The following is a 23,410-nucleotide window of genomic DNA, read 5'->3' on the forward strand; positions in this document are numbered from 1 at the left end:
GCCAAATAAAATAACAGCTACTGGCTTGCATGTAATGGCAGAGCTGAGCAAGCTCCTGCTGGAGGGCAGTATCCATGGGTCCACACATCAGCCTTGGATCGGTGAGACCAATGTTCTCGATTGCTGTCGTGATTTCTTCAGATACAAAGTTTTGTCCATAGGGCTGAGCTGAAAAAGATGATCCTAGGATACTCCTGAGCTTAATTAATTTTTGTCTGTTTTTGTCTGTAAATAGGATAGCCTCAAAGTTGGTCTAACATATGTTATTGGGAAGTCCTTAGGACATGGGAGGTTCCCTGAGGAGCACAAAGCTATAAATTTGGTGCCTGCACCAAGCAGACCTGAAACTGTTTGAGCCCAGCTGAATCTGGAGGAGAGGAGGGAAGATAATTTTCATTTCTGATTTGTCAGCTGTGACTAATTTCTGTAAATCTAACTCTGTTGCCTGTCCATATGTTGTAAAACCAATCACACCTAATCATACCAATTGTATATAAAGATGAAGAATTGCAAGGAAGGACATATTCAACTTTTGACATTTGCTTAAATTCTTAGAAAATTACATGGCATAGTGTCCAGCAAAGTTTGAAAGTCGCTGCAGATTAAAGCTACTAAAGGCTGATTTTAATCCTCAGCACGCCTGAGCATTGAGTCCCTTAGTATCTGTTACTGTGTCAATAGAGAAAACAAACTCCAAGCACTACCAATTAACTTCGCCAGCAAGCATATCTTCCCGAGAAAAATCAAGTGAACGTGCATCTTTTATTAGGAGGTGGGAGACCAGAGCCAGTGTTTCAGACATCTGATGACCTTTGTGTGTGTGTCTGCTATCTGATTATCTTTGACAGGGGCTAAATGCAATCTTCAGAGCTGATCAGTGCCTTCTGTCTCTCTGAGGAGACTTTATTTAATTTACTGTATTATATTATAGCATCTTTTCTCTTTAACTGGAGACATCTCAATCTATTCTAATGATAGTTACACTGTGTGCATATAAATACAGACACATACTTAGAGATATAGGTGGCTTTAGTCTGTATTTGGGAAGGTGTTGGAAAACACAACTCTAAACTTGTTTGATTACATCTAAAATTAAAGTTGCTACTATCTAAATATCTAAAATAAAAAAGAGCCAGTCTTAAATGGGCACCATGCGTTAGTCTTAAATGCAGCTTCTGCTGTAACTAATCAAAAGGATGAGTTTGAAATAGGCTTCCTGTGAATTTCCTGTGAAATGAGAATTATTGTCATTTAAGTTTGATCTTGTCCGCCTGCTGAGCACTCTTTCAGGAGCCTCTTAATGGCTGAGCGTGGACGTTTCAGGAGACCCCTGACACCAGCCGTACAGGGAACAAGAGCTTGTCTGACACTCAAATGGCAACGATTGCAGTGCTCATGTCAAATACACTATGTGCCAGAACCCCAAGCAGAAGAAATGCCTGAATACCATGACATAACTGTTTGCCCCTAATTGCCCCCTCATCCCCTTGAAGGGGATGTAGATACAGATGTAGACCCCAATCCCCATGCACAGAGCCCTGGAAGTGCCAGGGTGATTGCACTCACCTGGGTACTTATATGCTGATTCCTACTTAGCCTTAAGTAAAGGAGTATTAATTCATTACTGCAGTGGCATGGCCTCTTTACAGCAGGAATTTATATACAAGACCTACGCTATAGTTCAGGCCTGATGGGTAATTAATGCACCTATCTGCACATATGGAGGAACAGCTGGGCCATGCACATGCCACCCAACCAAATTTCAGGGCAAGCTACTAATTGCTCTTTCAGGGCAATAAGGAGAGGTATGTGGAAGAGTCGGGCAAAACTCCCACAGATGGAGTATTTGTGACTGACTGAAGTAGGTAGTTGTATAGTCGAAGGGAAATATAAAATTAAATATAATAGAAATAAATGTAAAAAAGTTTTTGTGGCTACGGTGCTCTGATGTGAGGGGCTGAAGGTGGCTGAAAAGATACGGCTAAGAAAATATTAATGAAATACCCCTTCCCAAGTAGTTTGGATTTTTTCATTTAGGCTTCCTACCCAGCTATTAGCAAGCCTGTGATGTGTGGTGTGACTAAGGTGAGCTGTTACAGTGACAGGCTGGGAAGCAAATGTGACTCTTGTGTGACAAGAGATTTCTTCTTTGTGGCTTTTTTTCTCCTAACATGGTTAGAAAGTTGTTCTGTCCAACTTCTCATTTTTCAGCTTTCATTTTCCAACTTCGAGTGTTTTACGTTGAGGGTCCTATATTATATGCTATTTTTAATCTTCCTTTTTAAATGATGAGATGTTGGAGGAAAGCAAAATTGTTAGGAATACAGCAGAACAGGAATTTTTGCTTTTCTGTGCAGATGCTGACAAACAAAAGCACAGATACAGTAGCTTTCCAGCAGTAGCATGTTACAAGCATATATAATCCATACGAGGAAATGACAGTATGTCATGATTGAAGTAGTAAATGCTTGGAAGCTGTGTGTAAAGGAAATATTCTTCTCAATTCTGTGCATTATACTTCATTAAAGAGGAAATGAATAGCATCCCCTTAGACGTGGTTTGAGGAACCAAGGCCTTGCACGAAGGAAACTGGCAAAATGCTTAATTTGAGTGCTGTCTAAAGCTGGTTGTCCGTGTCTCTGTCTAAGTAAATGTTTTGGTTCAGAGTGGTGGTACAGTTTTGAGGGAAGTCTTCTTATTCATCCCCATGTACTGAGTGCTGGCTTGGTTCAGGGAGGGGTGTTGTTGGGCATGGGCTGAATTGCTTTTGGAGAAAACATACACCAGTATGCTGCAACCCTGGGTGGACGTCGGGGTTTGAACCAGGGAGGTGGCCTGAAGAACAGATGTGAGGAGGGGACATTCAGTCCAGAGGATAAGATTAACTCAAGTCTGAAATAACAAGACTGAAGCAGAGCTGTGGAGATTTCTGGATTCCCAAATCTCACTGCTCTTTAGGGTTGCTCCCAATCAGAAGACTTGCAGTCTCCAGTTTGAGTGTTTGTAATGTGGAGAGGGCAAGATGGCAGATTGAGACTGTCATTAAGCACCTTGGGTGCCAATTGCCTTCCTAGCTGGAAAGTTAATTAAATAACTCGCGTCACTGCCATTCAGTAGAAGTAGTTTGCTTAGTTTAACAAGACCCGTTGTGGTAGGATATATAGTTTACCAGTAGCAAATGAATTGAGAAGCTGCCTTCTTGCAATTTGAATAGCTTTGCTCTAGTGTCATGCCAATATAAGCATCTTAAAACTACAAAGTTCACTAGGAGGCAGTGGTGATTTTTAAGTGGTAAAGTGTGGAAGATTTAGCTCTCCAGAAACTTTTTGTACCTGAGCTGGATCAAAACTTTCTCTTGAGTTGTAGACCACCCACCTCACTGTAGGTGGACGACACCTAGTCAAAAATGTATGAGCGTGGTAGCTGTGATGTCCTAAAGTGATGAGATGTTAAGTGAGACAAGACTTGCAAGAAGAGGTCACACAGTGTATCCAGCAAACTGGTATCGGCTTCGAGGAAAAGACAGCCTAGGCCGGATAGACGGTTTTTAATTCAGAAATAAAAGCAATGCTCTTCAAAATGAAATACCAAGAGTTTTTTTGCATCTGCTGGTATGTTAAACCACCTCAGGGGCAAATTATTACCTATAGAGTCTGGCTAGGAGGAAGAGAGCTACATATCCCTCAGACTGTCTGATTACTTGACCTAATCCCTCAGATTAACAGTACAGACCTGTAAATGCATGCTGGGGGCAGAGGAGATGGAGGGGTGCAGCACACTGTGGCAATAGCTTCTGCCTCTGAGGGCACTTCAGAGATTGAAGGACTGAGTTTGGTGGGGATCAAACCCTAAACTGACTCTAATGCCCTTAGACTGACCCACACAGAAGTCCTTAACACAGCAGCATTAAGGAGAAGAAACACTCACAAATCAGGACATGACAAATGGATGCTCAACTGCAATACTGTCCCAGCATAACTTGCCTGCTTTGACTGCAGAGCTCAGTGGCTCTGGGCCCTCTGATGTGTGGTAGCAACATGGCTTGCAAGTACCAACGTCACTTTGGGAAATGGGATTTGCAACCGAGAGGTACAGAGAGCACTGAATGCTCTCTCATGTCCCCAGATGTGCAATTCCTGTATTTTCACTGAATGCCAATAGCTTTCTGCCTCCACTCAAATTGAAATCGGAGTGTGTATACATTGCAAACAACAGGGGCTGTATTCATTGTTTCTTTTAGCATATTTCATTAGATAGTGTTTCTGGATGCCAAAACTTCAAAGAAGTGCTGCAATATTGCTCTGTTTGCTCCATCCTTTGAAAACCAGTAGAGGCAGCAATATTACTTGGGGTTTATGTTCCTGTTAACTTTAAAAAAATGCATTTGCACATTGGTATTTCTTATTTTTCAGATGTGTGCACCCCTAGGGACAATCAGTCTGAAAATCAAAATTTGCTAAGTTAACTGTTTCTGCATTTTCCTCTTCTCCTTAAATGTTTTTCTCTGGAGCAATTCAAACAAAGAAATGTCTTTACAAAGTCACAGTGGTTCTGTGTGGGAACGTGTTTGTCTGGCACCAGCTGGAAAACAGGACAGATCTTGCCTGGATCCTGGATACTGCAGTTCAAACAGCATTTACCACCTTTTTGGTTGCTCACATGTTTTGTTTTACCGCTGGTTAGGCTGAGGAGCTGCATTCAGCCACAAAAAGCAAACTGCTATTCATGGCTTGATGGCTTGTAAGGCAGAGTCAGCAGAGGAGAGCTAATCCTTCAATGTTCGAACGAGAACCGAGGCAACAAGGCCTCTGGAAGACTAATTATCCTGTCTCTGTCACTAGACAGCTCTAAAAGTCTTTTCTCCCTTCTTTGCCTAGTCTGCTACCTCCAACAAACATGTCTCAGCTCTCCCCTTCAGGATCTGTGTGCAAAGCATGCCCTGAAAGTCCTCTGAGCACTGCTCAGCAGTTCTCTGCTGCTTTGTAAGGCTGGAGTGCTAACTTTCAATTTTTTTGTTAAGGAGAAGACAACAACAACAACAACAATATTTAAGATCTCTCCTGTCCAAGCACAGGACTGTGGTCTTGGCAGAAGGTGGGAATACAGCTGTCCTCTTGCAGCATGTGGCCATCCAAAGAAAAACAGCACAGAAATCAGACACACAAAAGTGAGTAGACTGACACAAAAATAGTCAAAACCAAGCGCTATTGCTATTGGCTCTTAATGAAACTTGTGGATGGTTGTTTTATTTGCAGCCTGTGGATGTATTCAAGTCAGCAAATTGACTGCTGTTCACAGCAAATGGCTGCATGGTCTGATTGCTACTAATAGGGAATTTCACAACCTTTCTCAGTTCTTGGAGCACTCCATGGCTTGCTATTTTCTTTAGCTCGTTTGAAAGAATAATTCTGACCAAACTACCCCAAATAGTCTTCAGCACTGCAGTGTTTCTCTCTGACTCAAGGTCATGTGGGAGTAACTGCTAATTCCTTAAATATATTTAAAATTGGTGAAACTGTCAAATATGCATCATGCCCTTCCAATAAATTGCTTATGTTCTCTGGCTGCCAGCTCTTCAGCATCTGTATGTGTATGTTTATATACATACAGTAATTCTGAATAAAGCTTGAGGTTTATTCAGATGGATGAAAAATTCATTCAGAAGGATGAAAATTTGGCCGTTCCACCCATTTATTTAAACATTGATCCTGCTCACTGAAACAGCTAGGAATCTGCACACGCTCTGTTCTCCAGCAGTGACTTAGGTCTATGCAGTCTCAGTAGGATGATATCGGATATATGGTTATAATCTATATGTACTTTTGTCTGAATAAGATTACCCATAAAGCTCTTGCTTGAGCTTTGACAGGTTTTGCCAAAACACACATTTTTAACAAATGAAGCCCCCAAATAGCTTCTGAGATAGAGGGCTTGGGAACCGCTGACTTCAAATTAAGCATTCCTGAGTTTCCATGCTTGAGCTGTGATGCTTGATAATTTCTATTAAAGCAGCCAAGATATATTGCTAAATTGAAGGGAAAACACAAATATTGGGATTTCAGTGGTGACATGCAGCAGAGAGAGTGCATAAAGTGCACCAGGTTTATTACCTAGGCAGACCTATAATTGACTAAAACACATGGTGTAGTGGGGAAGGAGTGGGAACGGACAGTGCCTCTCTGCTCAGGACTGCGAGGGAAACGCAGCAGAAATACCTCTGTGAAGGACAGAAAACAGCACGCTGCAACCACGCGCCTTTCAGGCTGCCCTGGGCACAGCGTGAACAGGTACTGAGTGGGGGACACACACGACTATATATCATTTGTGCATCTCAGGAAAGGATTCAGTGTCTCCAATTATAGTAGTTTGCTACTTGTTTTTTCTTAAGCTTTTTTTTCTTCATCTTTTTAACTGTGTTCTTCCTGTAGCTAACACAGCAAAGCCTTACTGCATGGGCATGAATTTAAGCATATGGGTAGCTTCCTTTTGGCACATTCAAACATACTTATCCAGAAGAGAGCCTCTGAGCATTAAGAAAAGAACATGATATTGCAATAACTGGACATACTCAAACCTTTATTTCCCATCAACCTACAGGAAGTGTTTTTCTTGTGGGTAGACAGCCTGGGTGACCGTACCAAGAATCCTCTAAGAACTGAGGAAATCACACTGTAAGGGTATAAAAATGCCTCTTGAAAATAGTCTTATGGACTGATCAACAGAGGTCTAAAGACTGTGCTGACTGTGAGAGTTGAGTCTCTGTGTCCCCACCGCTTGAGGTTAAAGGCAAAGCTTTGCTAACTTTGCTTTCCAGAGCGGTCCTCTATGGAGATAATGTCTGGTCTGCTGCAGTAGTTTTATGGACCTACCATGGTACCTAGAAAGGCAGTAACTGGTCCCTATAGAGACTGCAGAGGGATATATAAGATTTACACAGACACGTATTTGTTGCATCTATATGAAAGTATCTCAATACTACATACAAACTGCACCAGAGTTGGGAAAGATGGGAAGTCTACAAGCAAAACTCCAGGGCATGCGCACTCTGGTAATTTTGTTCAATGGTAGTACTATAAACGCTATATGTGCTATGTTCCTCCACACAGAAAATATTGTAAGTGCTATAAATCCAAGGAAGAAATGGTGTGACCTCTTTTCTGTTTGGAAAACTGGCTGGGAACTGTTATTCTTTAGCATATTGCACAGTAAATTGAGCTTTAATTCTGTAGAATACTTCTCTGAGTCTCTTGAGAAAAAAACCTCTAAGCTGTACTTCAGTAAAGGGTTAGTTCAGGTGCAGAAAGAAGTGTTTCGCTCTGATTTTCTAACCTGCTGTGCTATCGGGAAGAATTTCGGGCAGAAACAGTTCACCTGGTTTTCTCAAGGCATGTATGCAATGGGACTCTGTGAGTTCTGCCTCTTTAACTACATCAGAAACGCAAATGCAAAAGCCAGTACTTGTAACTGTTGTTTGGATTTCCAAGGCACCAGAAGACCTTAGGTTCACACAGGCACACGCTCAGGTGCAGGATTTCCTTCCCAAATGGACTAATACGAGAAGGAAATCACATTTTTTTTTCAGCGTGCTCAGGTATAGTTCTATCAGTAATAGATATGAAATACTGAATTTCCCAACACCAGAAAATAAAATGCAAGACTGGAAATAGGTGTAGTGCACTGCATTGTAGGATGAACAAGCAAGAAAAAAGGGACCCATTTTGCTTTATTTTCTATGTAAGGTGGAGGGAGAAATTGCAGGTAAAGGGAACTGCAGGAGTTGATCTGTGTTTGGAAAGCAGAATTTAGCTGTGCAGCGTTTTGGTAATGAGCTACCTATTAAAAAAATTAATTTACAAGTATGTAGTTGTCTCATTATCCAGCTTGCAGTATACAAAACACTTCTGTAGGAGATACTCTGCCCTTTGCATGAGGTGTTGCGAATAGTTTTGCAGTGCTGGGCACCAGATGTTTTGTGAAATGTATATGCCTCTTTGATGTGACAGCCGTGCAAAACTGCATTTTCTTTTGCTGTTGAATGGTGAGCATTAATCAGCTTTAATGATCACTAGTGGATATACTAACAGCTTACAAAAGTTGCACTCTCCATTCTGCTGTAAATGGAGCCTCAAATAGTTGTAGTTGCCTACGGCTGTGTGCTAGAAAACCTGTTTTCTTCTGTGGATCACACTCTCACCCTTTAATCAGAACTTGTTCTGAAAATGGCAATGCCATGTCTCTAAGGGTGATCTCATTTTTGAGGGCAGTAGCCAAGGGGGATATTGTCATCTGTTTCAACCTGTTCAGAGAATGAGACTGAGAAAAACACATTTTGAACTTCAAGAAAAAACATTATTCTGTCTTTTAGGCAGTTCATCTGGGAGTCTGTCTGCACAGAAAAGTTCTGGGTTTTGTTCATGCTGTTACACTTCTCAGGGATGTATCGGGACCTCTCTCCACGATGACCCTAAGGGACTCACCCCAGGGAACACCATAGATGTCACAGTAAGTGTCTACTTGAGAGTCAAGTGTCTCAGCTCCCATTGGAGAGAACAGACCTGTAAAGCAGATGGGCTCATCCTAAAATAGGCGCTGAAGTGGGGGATTTGGTTGCGTCAACACAGCTGTCTGGTGCTGTTTGGGATGCCCTACAGAATCTGCAATATCTGCATGCAGCTGGCGGGTATGAGGGGATTCAGGGGGGATCTGTGTCTTTTTGGACCTCCAGCTGGAGGCCCAGGGGCTAACCTCAGGCATCTAAAATGGTGCTAGGTACCCACACAGGGGCAACTGGATGCCACCCCAATTGGCTTGTCATATTTAGATGGTCTCTGGGCACCAGTGACTGCATTGGCTGGGGGATTACAGTGGGACCATAAAGACACAGTGTGCATGTGGATGCCTAAGTTCAAGTGCCTTTACCTGAAACTAAGCCTTATGCTCAGTCTGACTTCATAAGGCTCTGTAACTTGTTGTAGTTAAATGATTTTTCTACCTAAGAACAGAGAGAGGTAATGTTAAGTGCAGTTACTGGAAGAGCGTTATAGAAATCATAACCACAGCGATGTAGATGTTGGGGTGTGAATGGCCTTTGGACTGCACAGTCATGCATATGGTATGAGCCTGACATTGCGTTGCTCTGATTTTCCAAAGTGGAGTCTTTTTGTTCTAACTCCTTCATGTGATTTAAACTAAAAAAACTTTCTTTAAAAAAAGCCTAAACTACAAATATAAATTGATTTTATTGACATTTGTGTTCTTTAATTAATAGGTTAAGGTGAATTTCTGCTTAAAAGTAAGACTGTTATTTATTTGCCTGTCTGGTGGAGGAAATGCCACCAAAAGTCCAGTGGTGGTGTTATAGGCTGACAGGGTAAGGTAAAGCTTCAGTGGATGTTCAGCATAAAGGGGAATTATACCCCTGTCTGGTTGATGTTAAGGATATGAAGATGTGTTGTCTTGTGCTCTCTCCTTTAACCATTCAGAGCTCAGTAAATGTATCTAAACCTGGAACATAACATTTTGACATGAAAGCGTAATGGTAACGTTCTGCCTTATTTTCAGTTAACTTGCAGAGTTTAGCTGTGTTGTGACGAAGGAGAGGGAGGGGAACAATGTAGTGTCGCTATAGGGATGCTTTAGAGAGGGGCTGCAGTTCACTTGCTCACCTATATTCTTCCCCAGTAAATCTGCACCAGATAAAAATACGCGTATTTATAATATTCAGAACATATTTTAGCCCTTGAATGCACATATGATGTGGCGTATACTTATCGGAAGTAGCCATGGAACAACTCAACTTAGTATGCCTTTTACTATATTTTTGATCAGCGTTGATGTCTATGTCAGTGTGCTCAGAATATTTTGCTATCGTTACAAGATTTAGAATATAAATTTGTTTTTTATCTACTTCTATTGCCCTTGTAGATTGACCCTAACTATGTTTTATATCAATTTTGAAGACGTTTTATTGTTAGAGTGTCTCGTTGGAGCACAGAATTAGAAATGGGATAATTAAAATGGCATCAGGGAACTTTATTGTTTCCAAATGTTTTATTTGAACACCAAGCTGGAATATAAGTCGGTTTGAATCAGTAAGATTCAAAAGATGTATTATTTTTGATAAATGCCACAAGTATGTTCATTATCTAGGAGCTTTTATTTGATACAATGCATATTTGGCAGAAGGTATCACTTCGGATAGGCAGCACTGAGATGCTTCCTGAAATGAATTGAGTTTACTTTGATAAATCTTATACACAACATAATCTCTTTCCATTAGCATATGGATAGCATTATGTAGGGAAATACTGCATTTAATTTAAATACTTCAGTTTGTGGTTGACACAAGCAACCACTTTAAATTCACAGTGAGCATTCAGTTGCACACTTTATTATATTTTTTTTTTTTGCATGCAGAATTGAATCACATTCTGAATGTAAATGCGCTGTCAGTCGGCCTGGGAAGAGGGACTGCAGGTACGTGGAAGTTGCAAAAGAAAATGTAGCACATCCCAGCAGCACCCAAGAGGTGCAGGCCTGTCTGCTGTGCTCAACAATAATGTTATCTGAGAGGAAACACGGTGGTGAAAGGGGCATGAGGAGTCGCTTCCATTTCCTGCTCGCAAATAGAATAATGTCATAAAATGACATAGACTTGACTGACAGCATCGCGGTGGAGATAATGATGTACTGAGAGGCTTGAAAGGGATAGAATTGGCTGTTGAGAAAGAAAGAGGAGAAATTGTCCATCAGAGTGAAGGTCAGATGGTAATGTGAGCAAATGTGGCTGGGGGAAGGCTGTTACCAAACCCAACAATTATTTCAGGCACAAATCACTGGGGCATCATCAAAGCCTTAATTAAATCAGTGGGGTTTTTTTTGAAAATTGCCTGAATGTTTCCCCTGGGTAATTTTTTTTTTTTTTAAAAAGAAACCCCCCTGCCAGATACGTTCTATGTGAGAGAGACCACTTAAAGCAAATAGTATTGGAAAAAAACCAACCCACCCCCCCCGCTTTGTTAGAAAACTGTGAATAAACTACTTGTGCCCAGAAGAGCATGCCAGCAAAACACCTAGTTATTTGCACCTTCAGAAACGATAAACTGAATTATGGGGCATTCTGGGTTGTCTCAGCCCTGATGATGAGCAGACTCCATAAACCTTCTCTCTCCGTATTCAGAAGAGATTGTTTTCAGATTAATAGTGTGACAAATGTGCGAATAAAACTGCTGAATTAATCTTGTTCTGTTGAATACTGGTAAACATTTATGAACTACTCAATTTGAAGACGGGTTTGGCAGTAGTTTGGACAGATGATGACAACAGTGGAAATGCTGTGATAGGAAATCTCACTGGAGTAGCCCTTCCTACATTGACAAAGCTCCTATTTAGAGCAAAATATTCTACTTGGGGCTACAGCATTCTTCATTTCTTGTTCTGAGTTATCCATTCGTACACAAAAATGTAGCTGCATTTCATCCAGAAAGGCACTTGAGTGGCAGAGATCATTCTTCTGTGCAGGTGTTTTTTTTTTTTGTGTGTGTGTTGAAGATTTATAGGATTAAATCCATGAAATAAATATAACAATATTATTATTATTACTTTCCACGCTGAAAGGGTATAGCAGAGTTTCTTTGCCTGCCTTTGATTCAGCCATGCCTGGGTGCAACAAGGGGTGCTAAAGGCATGCCACAGAGGTGGTCTGGAGCCCAGCAGAAAAGCTGAAAACCACACTGCCATTGGGATTTTTCATTTTGCCACCTTTATTCCACTGTTGATGCTGAAATAGCTCAATTTCTGACATCAAAACAAATTTTCAAAGAAGAACGGGAGCACCATGTCTGAAACAACCAAATTTTTCCTGTAAATGCTGGGGTTTTCAATCAGTATCTTGCGGCACTCTCGACGCTTGGCTGTTAATACTATCTTTCACTTTGGTCACAAAAGAAAGCCAGCAGCTGCTGTCCTCATATTTTTCTTGTGTGTATCTAAGTCTGTATTGATGAACACCGTCTCCATGCTACCACTCAACCCCCCTCAAATTAGGAGTCTTTTGTTCATTCTCCTCCCTCCTGCGGAGTTTATCATGTGAAAGTGGCTGTTTGCCATCCTATCTCATTTCAGCTGAGACCTACAACTGGCCTGTGACAGGAGTATCGAGCCCTCCTTTTAGCAGTCCATGTATTGGTATCAAATGTGTTTTCAGTTCATGGAAAAAAACTGATATTCTGAGACTTACATGTTGCCCAGCGGGGCACCACAAGCTGGTGGTTTCTTTCAGTTAAACCTTTCTGAACCCCTTCTCCTTTACCATCAGTCAGGAGATGGCATTGCCCCACCATGTCTACAAGACATTACTGCTGCCAGAATGAGGAGGTGTGGGATAGTGTTAAAAGGAATGTAATTAACTTATGGATCAAGTAACGCAGGGAGGAGAGAACGGAGTGAAAGGTTTGATTCCAAGAAGGTCTCATCGGTGTCTCTGGTGTTACCTTGTAGAAAGCCAAAGCTCTAGACAAGGTTATGGAAAATCTAGACAGCTGGCCACAGGACTGGGGTAGTTTGTGTGGCTGCTGCGGCCGAATCACAGGAAAAACCTGCTGGAGTCCAGACAGATTCAAACCTGGTTTTATTTCGTTTTGTTTGTCCTTAAACTAACTGTAATTATCTTGCCTTTGTTTGGATGTTACAAAGAAGTTTTATTTTTGTGTAGCCCTTCGTCCAGTGTTGAGTTGGTTTGGGGTTGCCGTGAGACACTGAGGCATCACACACCTAAAGGAGCAGCGGCTCTTAGTACCAGGTGCTGTCTTACTGCCAGCACCCCAACAAGAGGCTCAGGGTCACCCAAAAGCACCCAGGGATTGGTCTGACGCAGGGACAAGTTGTGGAGAGGGTGTCCTTTGCTGATGGCCTTAATCAGAGCTTTACCAGGAGAGATCTGCTGTGCCCTGAGGGCCTTCTGTCAGGTTCCTAATAATAATTCACAGGTTTCTTGCAGAGCATGGAGTTTAGAAATTAGGTACCTAAAAGCTACTGGATCCTGGCAGTTAAATTTCATCTTATATAAGGGTTGGCATTTAATGCAACCATCAAAGAAGTGTTCACTTCTCTTAAGAGTTTTGAAGTATTTTTTTTTCCCTGTTCATAGCTTTGTCTGCTAGAAATTAATAGTAGATCTCACTAGAAAGCTGTAATATTCCTCTCCCTTTGATATCAATATCTGTTTGTATAATGCAAAATACAGAGTTTTAATTTGAGAAATTTTTAAGTGTGTGGAAGAGCTGTCATTAAAAGAACAATGTTACCCTTTCCAGCATCCTAGGCCAAGATAATCACAGGTAGAAGAGTGTTTGTCTGTGTTATGAGGAATAAAAGGTTGTAGCAGGGGTCATTACCAGAGCTTTCCGCTTATATTTATGTCGCATCTGCTCTTCACTGTGCTCCACATCATGCTGTTTCTCGTGCTAGTGGGACCTCATTCACTGCAGCGTGGCTTCAGCTGCGTTTTTTCCCTCCCCACCTGACATGCAAATGGCTGAGGGATCGCTTCACTGTGCTTCATAGCAGTCCAGAATCCACACCCAGCATGGGCAGGTCCTGCTCATATTTATTTCAAAGAAAGAGCTCTTTATGTCTTCTGGTTTCTGCCCTTCTATGGATGATTTCTTATTAAACCTAAAGATGCTGATTTTCTCCCTTAGGAAATTCTTGAGCCACAAAGAGCTGGAGGCAGAAAGCGTAACAAGGAGTTATTGCTGAATGCTCACTGCTTTTTTAAGCTCTTTCTGCTGTGAGGCACGAGCCCTGTACCACAGTGAGTTTTGGTGTGACCTGGTCTGGCTCCTCCAGTGTTCCTCTGTTTGCACTTTTTTCTCTGAATACTCACAAAGGTGAGAAATCTATCTAGAAAAAGGAAAGAGTTGTAATTCTTATGAAATCCAGATAAATGGAGACTTTAAGATGATTCCCATCACAGACTATAGCTTAAGTCAGGAGGGATCTCAGCAGCATCTCTCACTGGTGGTGTTTCTTGGAACCAAGGAGGCTCTCTTTTGTCTTAAAATAGGAGATATGAACCAGAGGGGATCTTACCTGATGTTGACAGCTCCTTACCCTGGTGCCTGTGGGTGTGTGCATGTGTGTGATAAGATTTTGGTCTAAAAGACTTTGAAACAAACTACATCCATAGGGAGGATTTTTTTCTTTTTTAAAATCATTTCTCCTCTCCTTCAAAGCGGAACTGAAAAGGTCTTGTTTTCTGCTGTTGCTCAAGAGAAGGGCAGCAATATCTTTATGGGCATCATTTTCATATTTCCAAAATTCAAATGCTTAATCCCTTCAACCTGCCTGCAGTAAGTGGTGTTTCCTCATTTTGCAACACAGAAGTGACTGTTGACTTCTCATAGAGCTGCTGAATAACTCCTGGGGTTAGGAATGGGTAGACAGCACGTATCCCCAAAAGCCTCCAGTTGTACAGATGTGGATTTTCTTTTTCTGTAATCCCACTTTCCCTCTTAGCGCACACTTGAAGACAGTGCGTGACTGACTTAGCATTAGTTTCAGCCCTGCTGCTGGGTTATTAGGAATTCTCTTGTTGCAGGGGAAAGGATGCAGAAAGTCAGGAAGTGAGGGAAACCGCTCTGACAGAAAGCCCCGACAAATGCACGAGGAGAAGTGTGACGTCCCCCATCCATCCCCTCCTCAGTCAGTCACCTTTCAGCTTCTGGGTGTCAGGTGCCACGTAACAGTGTTTAGCTTTCAGAGACATGATTTTTGTTGCCGCTGGTGGTGTCCCTTAATTCAAGGCACTTCAGTTCTTACATTACAAATGTGATGCCAGGGTGTATCATCAGCTTAAAGGGCTTTATGCTACCCTTGGCCCCTTCCTGGAGGGAATCACTCTGAAGGAGGGTGCACAGAGCCAACCTAGAAGCCAGAAGCCTCTCTCATCCTTGACCCCCAGGCCTATCTTCTGCCCTTGCTTCCAGCCAGCCCAGAAACATTTGCTGTGCTTCTGCTGGAGGATGTGTCTGTACCAGCACGGAGCCAGTTTTAGCCTGGCATTCAATGCCAGCAGTCCTTATCAAGGGTGTCAGCATGTGCAGTGTCCTTTTATACAGCTGTTGTATTCCTGCAAGGGAGGGATGTTACTGCAGGAAAGAAATGAAGCATGAGCACTGAGACGAAGATTTAGTTAGAAATCATCTTTTAAAATGACTGCATGGATTGCTTAACTCTCATACTGTTTTTAATTCTAGGGTGCACTGCTGCTCTGTTCCTTATCTTCATCCCAGTAACGCAAATGATCGTAAGGAGGAAAAAGAACGATCAACAGTCCTTTCCCTGGGAAGTATAAAATGGGACTAATGTTGCTAGGAGACATGTTCACTAGTTTGCACTTCACTGTACAGCCAGAAGGACTCTGCACATGTACAAAGCACAGGAAGTCTGTGCAGAAATATAAAATTAAAAGCAGCACCGATAAAGTCAGCCAAGGAATTTTCCAACTTAGCATTTTCCTTGAGTACTTGGAAGAAGCATACAAGAGAACTTCATGACCTGGATGCCTTGGTGACACCTTTAATTAGGCTTTATATTTCTGGATCTTAAGGCAGACGAGAGTGAAAAAGTGTTGTGCGGGGTGCTCTTTTTTTAAAAAGTAAATATCCTATTCAACGTTATACTATTACCATTTTCTCCTGAATTGCCATTAGTTTTTATCACTTCTCTTTGTATCTGTTAGCTATGTCAGAAATTTTTCACTTCTAAAAGCTTTTTGCTGTCCTTTGTGAGACAGTATAAGCAACTGTGATTCAAAATGACTATAATGCACCAATAGCAGAAGTTTTTGTGAAGTATGCTTTTGACTTCCCCATCCAATTAGTTCTTGGCCTCGAGTTTGCTGACACATGTGCCAGAAGTAATTTGTCAAACATTAGAGAGCATTTTTACTAGTTGAAACAACACAACTGCTTGGCAAAAGAAAGCTTCATGCCAGGGGCGGTGCCAAAGACAGATTTAGGTCTTGAGAATGAGTTGAAAAATCAGATGAACTTTTTGTGCATTAAATTACTGGACTCAACTTGTACCTTTGCTCTGGGCCCCTGACAGAAATGGGGCTGTCGGGCTTTAGTTGTTGGTTGACATCACATTTGCTTCTCTTCTGTGCTGGCCTGATTTGGACATGTCTGTGATGTATGGAGGTACATGCCGTTGGGCATTGTGCTGATGGGAGCACTGCAGCTCCCTTACCCTCTCCGATATCCATGTGCACAGCGAGGAGCTGCCACAGCTGCTCCAATTCCTGTTTCTGACCAGTTGCAAAAAGGATGCTTTTGAGAGAGCCCTTGCATTTGCAATTCTTGGCCGTTTGCTGAGGTAGTCAGTTGTATTTCTGATGACGTCTTTCTTGAAGGCTGCACAGATTGCCTTAGCCATGTGGCCACCGGAGACTTTCTGTATTTCCATGAGACACAGTGCTGCCTCTTCTGCAGTAGCCCACCATTTTTTTGGTAAGAGGCACTTAAAGCGTTCGCTGGCACAGGAACATAGGCTCTGACTCCAGCTCAAGCATGAGACAGGGTCCCTCTGCCTCTGGCCCACTGAATGCTTTGCCTCCTAAAAACTGAAGAAGATTACAGATCTCTAAAGAGGACAAACTGAGAGGCCAAGAGAAGGCAGCAGCCTCATGGCTGCCAGTTACAGCACCCCTCTTGCTGGCAGTTAATCATGTAGGCAAGATAAACCCTATCATTGTCAAAACTGGCAAGTACATTTTGAGGAGTGGACATTTTCAAACAAAAAAATCATAAAATCCTTTGCTACTTCTCTGCTTTCCCAGTCTTCAGCTGTGCCAGAGAAGCTGTGAAAAGGAGTTACTGTGTTTTGTCTATATAGATTTCTGTCTGAAAATCTGGGTGGTCTGGGAATAAATCTGGTGTATATACATTCAAGCTGGTTTTATTCATCTGGATCTCTACCACTAAAGTAGAGCAATATCTGCTTGAGGAAGGAGCAGTGGGATATGTTATGGCTAAGCATCATATGGCATGGCCATAGTCCATGCTTTAATAAGGGGCCTTTCTTAAGAGACACAGAAATGAGTGCAACTGGTTATGGTGTTGGTGGAATCCAACATCTCAAGTTTGTCCATTCATTCTTATTTAAATTTTATCCTGCTTGTAAAAGGCTTCAAAGTGGTAAGTGACTTTTGGTGGTAACGTGTTGTTACTCCATTTGTAAGGCTTCCCTTCATTATCAAGAGAGGTATATATCCAATGTAGGCTGGTTTGAAACTTCTGCAGGCTCCAGCTTTGTATGGAGATGAAAGAACAAGGAGCAATAGCTCTAGCCAGGTCGTCAGCAATATAAAGCAAAGTCAAAATTCTGTCTGTGTCCCGGGATGCAATGACCTTAATGTGTCTAGCTGATATGAATAAAGATGTTAAGATTCTCTGCTGGTGGTGGACCAGAATTAAAAGCATCCCTAAAACACCTTAATAATGAAACCTCTAAGTAAATACCCATAATCTAACCTGGGAAACTGTGTCCAAATAGGTGCTCAGGCACGCAGCATTTTACTGACCTGCTGCATCAAAACACCTCTGTCTCCAGTGTGATTAAACAGCTCAGTGAATTCACCTTGAAGGAAGTGTTGGGACTTCTCCAGCTTCAATGAGTTTAGCAAAGCCTTCAGAAAAAAAGAATATGCGTTTTGTGTGTCTGGCTGTAACTGGGATGTCCTACAAGATGATGAGTAGTCTCTTTGGATGAGTGTACAGGTGAATGATAAGCTGAGAAGTGTCTAACATAATAGTCACGAAGATGAGGAACGTTTGGTGGTATTCTGGTCATGGCTTTGTGTGAGGACTCCATAGATCTCGATTCGTAGTCCAATATGTATGTGTAGAAGTTCTTCCCCTGCAGGACACACTCTGTCTTTATTGCTCTTTCTCCTGAGGACAGACAAAGACGAAGGGGAAAAGTATAGAGCTGTGTATATGAAGTGTAGACTACATGGTTTCAAAAGTATGTCACTGTGTTCCTCCTTCCCCAGGGCAGCAGGCTGGCAAAATTATTCAGCCATGTCTCAGGTTTGTGGCTTTGTCCCTTTTTCTGCTGTGCAGATCTGGGCTGTTCTGACTGTCTTCAGGTATGTAACAGCTCCCTGAGGGCCTCGGGCAGATGCTACAAGAAAAAAGATTCTGAGGCCATTTCAGCCTCCACCAGGATATTGAACAGGCTTCAAAAAGCTTCAGGAAGAGGATCTGCAAGTTAGCTCAGAAAATAGTGTTTCTCCACAACTTCAATTTTTTTGGCAACCTACGATAGCGCTAAGATTAGTTGTGAGTTGAGACTACTGGCATCATATTGTTCTTCCAGTGTGCAACAGCATCAGGGTTTGCATACTCCTGCTCTAAGTATCTCAACGTCTAACAGTATAGATTAGTGTCTGTTATATACTCATAGCACTTGTCTTGTCATGGAAAGAAAAGACAACTCCCCAGCCTGCAGCTGCACATATTGCAAATATGTTTTATGATGTTTTTCAGTGATCATTTACCAGTTGAATATAGAGGTTGAATATAAGTGGGAACAGTTGATATTTATTGGGCCATACTGAAAAAATGAAGAGCGTCAGCAAAACCAAACTTTTCTTCCTCTCTTTTGCAAATGCTGCATCAGAATTAAAGAGGTGATAATAAACTCCATAAATGTATGGTATGAAGTATTACCATGGCTAGTTGGAGTTAACAGGGCCAGAACTCCTTCATGGCTTCAGAAGTTTAGTTAGCAAAACCTAAACAGCAACAGCCCTCACAATTTGTTAATTGATACCTTATCAGTGAAGTGCAACTGTTGATTCAGTCATTGCTGCTCTGCTTTTCAGGCAGAAAATTAAGTATGTCAAGATATGGGAAAATCCAGATAAAGAAGTAAAAGCCACTATAAACATTTTTGGAGTGCACAGTAAAACCTGTTTATGAATCAGTAAAACTATGAGTTAGTGTTTGGATGTTCTTCATCTTTACAATTGTACTTTGGGAGCCAATGAGCTGATCCAACGTGCACCAGAACTGGTGTAAAAGCTCCCATTGATTTTCAAACAGACTTTGGATCAACGCCAGATGCTTGTTTTAAACTCCTACAGAGAGGATCCTGATCCAAAATAGAAATGGGAGCAGACATTTGCTCCTAGTGCCATCCTGTCTTTGCAATGCTGCAGAAGCAGAATGCACATTTTTTTAAAAGGAAAAATCTTTTCTTTAATGCTCCCATGGTCTGGCACATCTAGGAGGGCTAGAATTGTTACTTCTTGGGTGGTTGTTTTCGTCATATTAAGATTGAATTTTCCCCACCTCCATTATCCACGCACCAAAATCATTCCATGTATCATAGAAGTTTAAGTGAAAAAGGTAGGTGTTTTGCAAGTAGAAGCAAGCTCAGCAGTGAAATCAAATGTGCATTCTTGAATTTCTCAGAGAGCAGCGGTATTCATACAATGTTTGCCTGGAACAACGTTGCTGATATTCATGTTTGGTGCTAAAACCTGAGCCAGTAAGTTAATGTCATGCAAGCATTTACCAAGCATCCCAAAAAATAGTTTGGGTGCGCAGCTGTAATTTTAAGTATGATTTTTAAAGGGACAGATAAAAATGGTGACTCTATAGCATGCCATCTTTGCAAACCATTTAAAGGGAGGAAGAAGGCACTTAGAGAAGACCTTTTTTTTGAGCTTCTGCAGCCAGTGAAGTCCAGTGCCTTTCTAGGGAGGATGTCACCTCCTCATACTGTCCCCATGGGCATGTCCAGCTTGTCCCTGCTGCAAATAGGTGTGCTACATCCAGGGGACTGGCTCACACCTGCACCGGGGAGGGGGCCTGTTGCTGCATGAGATGGATGCAAAGCACATTTAGGCTCTGGCACCTAGCTGCCACCAAGTGCTTGGGTCAAATGCAATGCAAACTGTTGGTACGGGTGCGTTAGTAGGAGAAGGTACTTCTTAAAACAGGATAAAAGCATTTATGTAAGAGTCATATCTCGGTCATGCCATCTTTCATGGTTGCTACCAAAAATAGCATTACTTCATCTCTCTCTCTGCCTTCTTTTGCCCTGAGAAACTGAAGTGAGCACCCAGCAGGGCTGATCAACCCAAGCATCCCCATAGAGGATGAGCAGATCTTGATCTAATGGTCTGAGACTTACTTTCTGACAGCACCCACAGCTTATCCGACATATGCCTGTTCCCAAGTATGTCAGCCTGTTCCAGGCAATGCCTATTGCACTCTCTACTCTTCATTCATGCAGTTTGAATCATGGCTGGCTTTATTTCTGCTTAAAATACTTGAAAGAAATAATCCCCACCATGGACTAAATACTGTGTGACATATGAAAGCTTCAGCTGATGGCACTGATTAGAAAGTGAGGCACAAAATGAGCATTTCAGACTGCAAAAATGTAACGTATGGAGAAGTAAACTGATTTAAGCCAGATTTAACTTTGCTGCAGGATACAGCTTTATGCTGTAAGTTTAATGATGAAGTACATTCTCAGTCATTTTACAAACTTTTGGGAAATGGGACTGTGAGCAGTTGATACCTTGGTTATAAACAACTTTTGATGCAATAGCTTCAAGTAACACCTGTCTAGAAATAAGACAATAGCTCTGATCTTTCTTTTCTTATACCATTACTAGGCATTCCTATAACTACTTCTAGCTTCAAAAAAGGTGGAAAGTCTGTGGTTTTTATCAGCAACTAGTTATTACTGATAGTTGCTAGTAACTTTAAAAGCAATTTTTCTTCCCTACTGATTTCTACTTTCTACCGTAGGAGAGGCTAAAACTATCATCACAGACAGCAGCAGTATGGCAGTGAGTATAAACGTGGGAATAAAAAGAACAAAATACTAGACTACAAGTCTGTGAGGCAGCAACAAGGCTTTTTCTATGTTTCTATAAAACTTAGCATAGTAAGGGCTTGTTCCTCATTGGAGTCTCTAGGCACTCCACAGACACATATAAAAAAATTGCTATTAGTATAGTCTTGTCACACTCTAACAGCAGCATTGTGATTTTTTAACTCTTCCTTCCATGTATTACACAACTGTTAATTTGAAGGAGGGAAATTATATATATGGATGAGTTAGCATTTATGTAGCAGAGAAAACAGAAAATAGCCACTTGGGAAGTCTGAATATCCTTACTTTCCAGAATAATTAAGAGCCTTTCTGGTTTTTTGGGTGCTTATTTTGAGCCAATGCAATTGGAAGGCACGTACTGAAAATGCCCAAGCCTGAGCTATGGCTTAGGTAGCTTCACACAAGCTCATTTTATCATGGATGTGAAAGCAAAAGAGAAAATAATTAGTAAAGCTGGCCCTGATGGTTTGGGGCTCTTCAGTTTTCTCTGAAAACACTGTGTGGAGCTTGTGCTTGTGATGATTGATAGCTCCGACCTGGAGGTGGCTGCTGGGCTCAATAGAAACACATGAGTCTTTTATCACTATGGACAAGCGTGGAAGGGTGCTGAGAGCTAGCGCCTGTCATTCTCACCTACCCGCATGTTTACAGGACAAGTGTAAGGAGCCGGGGTTGTTACTGGGCCTTTTCGCTTTAGTTGCACAAAATTCAGTCCTCGGGATTATGCATTTTCCTGCAGCCTTCATCTGGCAGAGGGGGCAGGTGTGGGCAGACTTCTGGGTCTGTGCTGGATCTGAGCACTCTCTGAAAATCAAGGGGATTTAATTACGTCTAAGTCTGACAAATGGGAAAAAATACAACAGATGGAAAAGCCATGGACTCTTGTACCTTTCTGCCTTTGCAGCTGAGAGTGTAAAGTGATAGCCTTGAATTAAGAACTAATCTGAAACCATGAATATATGTATCAAATTAGATCACAGGTTTCTTAGTGGGCAGCAAATACGCAGAGGGGAAGCTGGTTTGACATTCATAGCTGTCCGCCTGGTACCAGCAGTTTTAATAAGTCACAAGGCTCCAACAGAAAATGTTAAAATGGTGAAATTTTGTGCTTTTCCAAACAACGAGCAAGTGAATTATCTAGATTCCTGTGATGTTTAAGAAGTTTAATGGAGGAGCAGGAGCTCCCAGTGTTCTCCCATTCATACGGTATTATCAAAGGAACAAACCAAATCACTCTGCTCTTAATGATTAAAAGAAAATCTTGCAATGCAGTGTTAAAAAGAGGATGCAGTAATGGCTTTGCACCTGGGAACAAACTGGAATCGCAACAGCAATAAAGCTTGATTGCAGTACTGAAACTTGATTGGATTTGCCACCGTGGGGTCCTTTTGGAGGCAAAAAAAAAAAGTTGAAAACATGCAGCTACAAAACAGGAAAACACATTAAGTGAAGCTGTAATATGTTCTGATGTAAATTCAGTGCAGTGTTTGAAAGTGAATTAACAAAAAACCCTCTAAGTCTGGGAATAAAATTGAAGAGATATCAGGTTGTCCTGAGGGAGACCAAAGTGACAGTGAAAAAAGAAAGGAAGGGTCTTGGGGAATCTCCGGCTGCAATGCACAGCAGAGGGGACTGGCCAACAGTATTTTAGGTCAGATCTAATTTAGTGCTGTGAGTTTCTGCACCATTTTTCTTTTTTCTGTTCCTGTGGCCATCGGAGCCAGAAAAAGGGTGAGCAAGAATAAGTCTGCTTTCAGGGCTTGCTGCTGGATGCTCACATGAACACTCCAGTGAAGATCAAAGTCCTAATTCCCAGGGAACAGCTGTGTGTTTTGCATGAAATCACTGTGTAAAGTGCATTCAGAAGTCCACCCCTTACTCCCATCCTTGCCAGAGAAAAGCTGTGATTTACTTATTGGTTGTCAAATACATGACTGCAGTGCAGAAGCCCAGGAGTGACTTTCAGGTGTTGAAATGGAGTTCCATAATAGCATCTGTATCAGGGCTGGAGTTCAGGGCCTAAACCCAAGAAGAAAGGGCCGGGACTTCAGACACATCTTTCCTTCACGTTTTCTGTTGCTTGGTGTAGTTCTGAATCGTGTCTGGTGTGCTGGCTCTAATAATTTGATTATAAGAAGTGTAAATGTTAAAGTCAGCACTTCGATTGCGAAGCTTATTCCCGGAGGCTCAAAATTAGGTGATCCAAACCTAAGGAGTTCCTCTGTAAATCTGGGCCTTCTCCTCTTTCCGCCCCAGAACCACAGCAGGGTGGTTGTTAGTTTGGAGTGGGAATGACTTCTTGAAAGACAAAAAAGTTTTGTTTTTCCTTGTGGAACAGAGGATGCTTTTGTTTTTCTTTGCAGAAAACTTGAAATATTCAGTGAATCTAGAAGTCAGCTTTTCAATTGAGTATGTATCTATGTTACTGGCCGCCCAGAAAATGTTCTGGCGATGCTCGCAGAAGACTAGTGAGCTAGAAAGTCTGGATTGA

At 41.8% G+C, this 23,410-nt stretch overlaps 1 long non-coding RNA gene across 1 annotated transcript; it reads left to right on the forward strand.

Moving 5' to 3' along the window:
- Positions 1 to 5,031: 5,031 nt before the first annotated feature.
- On the forward strand, positions 5,032 to 10,896 carry LOC127018080 (uncharacterized). The gene is made up of 3 exons (XR_007766698.1): positions 5,032 to 5,167; positions 8,366 to 8,502; positions 10,417 to 10,896. It is a non-coding gene; the product is annotated as an uncharacterized LOC127018080 (long non-coding RNA).
- The last annotated feature ends 12,514 nt before the right edge of the window (positions 10,897 to 23,410 follow it).

Source organism: Gymnogyps californianus, chromosome 6 (assembly GCF_018139145.2).
Source record: "Gymnogyps californianus isolate 813 chromosome 6, ASM1813914v2, whole genome shotgun sequence".
Lineage (NCBI taxonomy): Eukaryota > Metazoa > Chordata > Aves > Accipitriformes > Cathartidae > Gymnogyps > Gymnogyps californianus.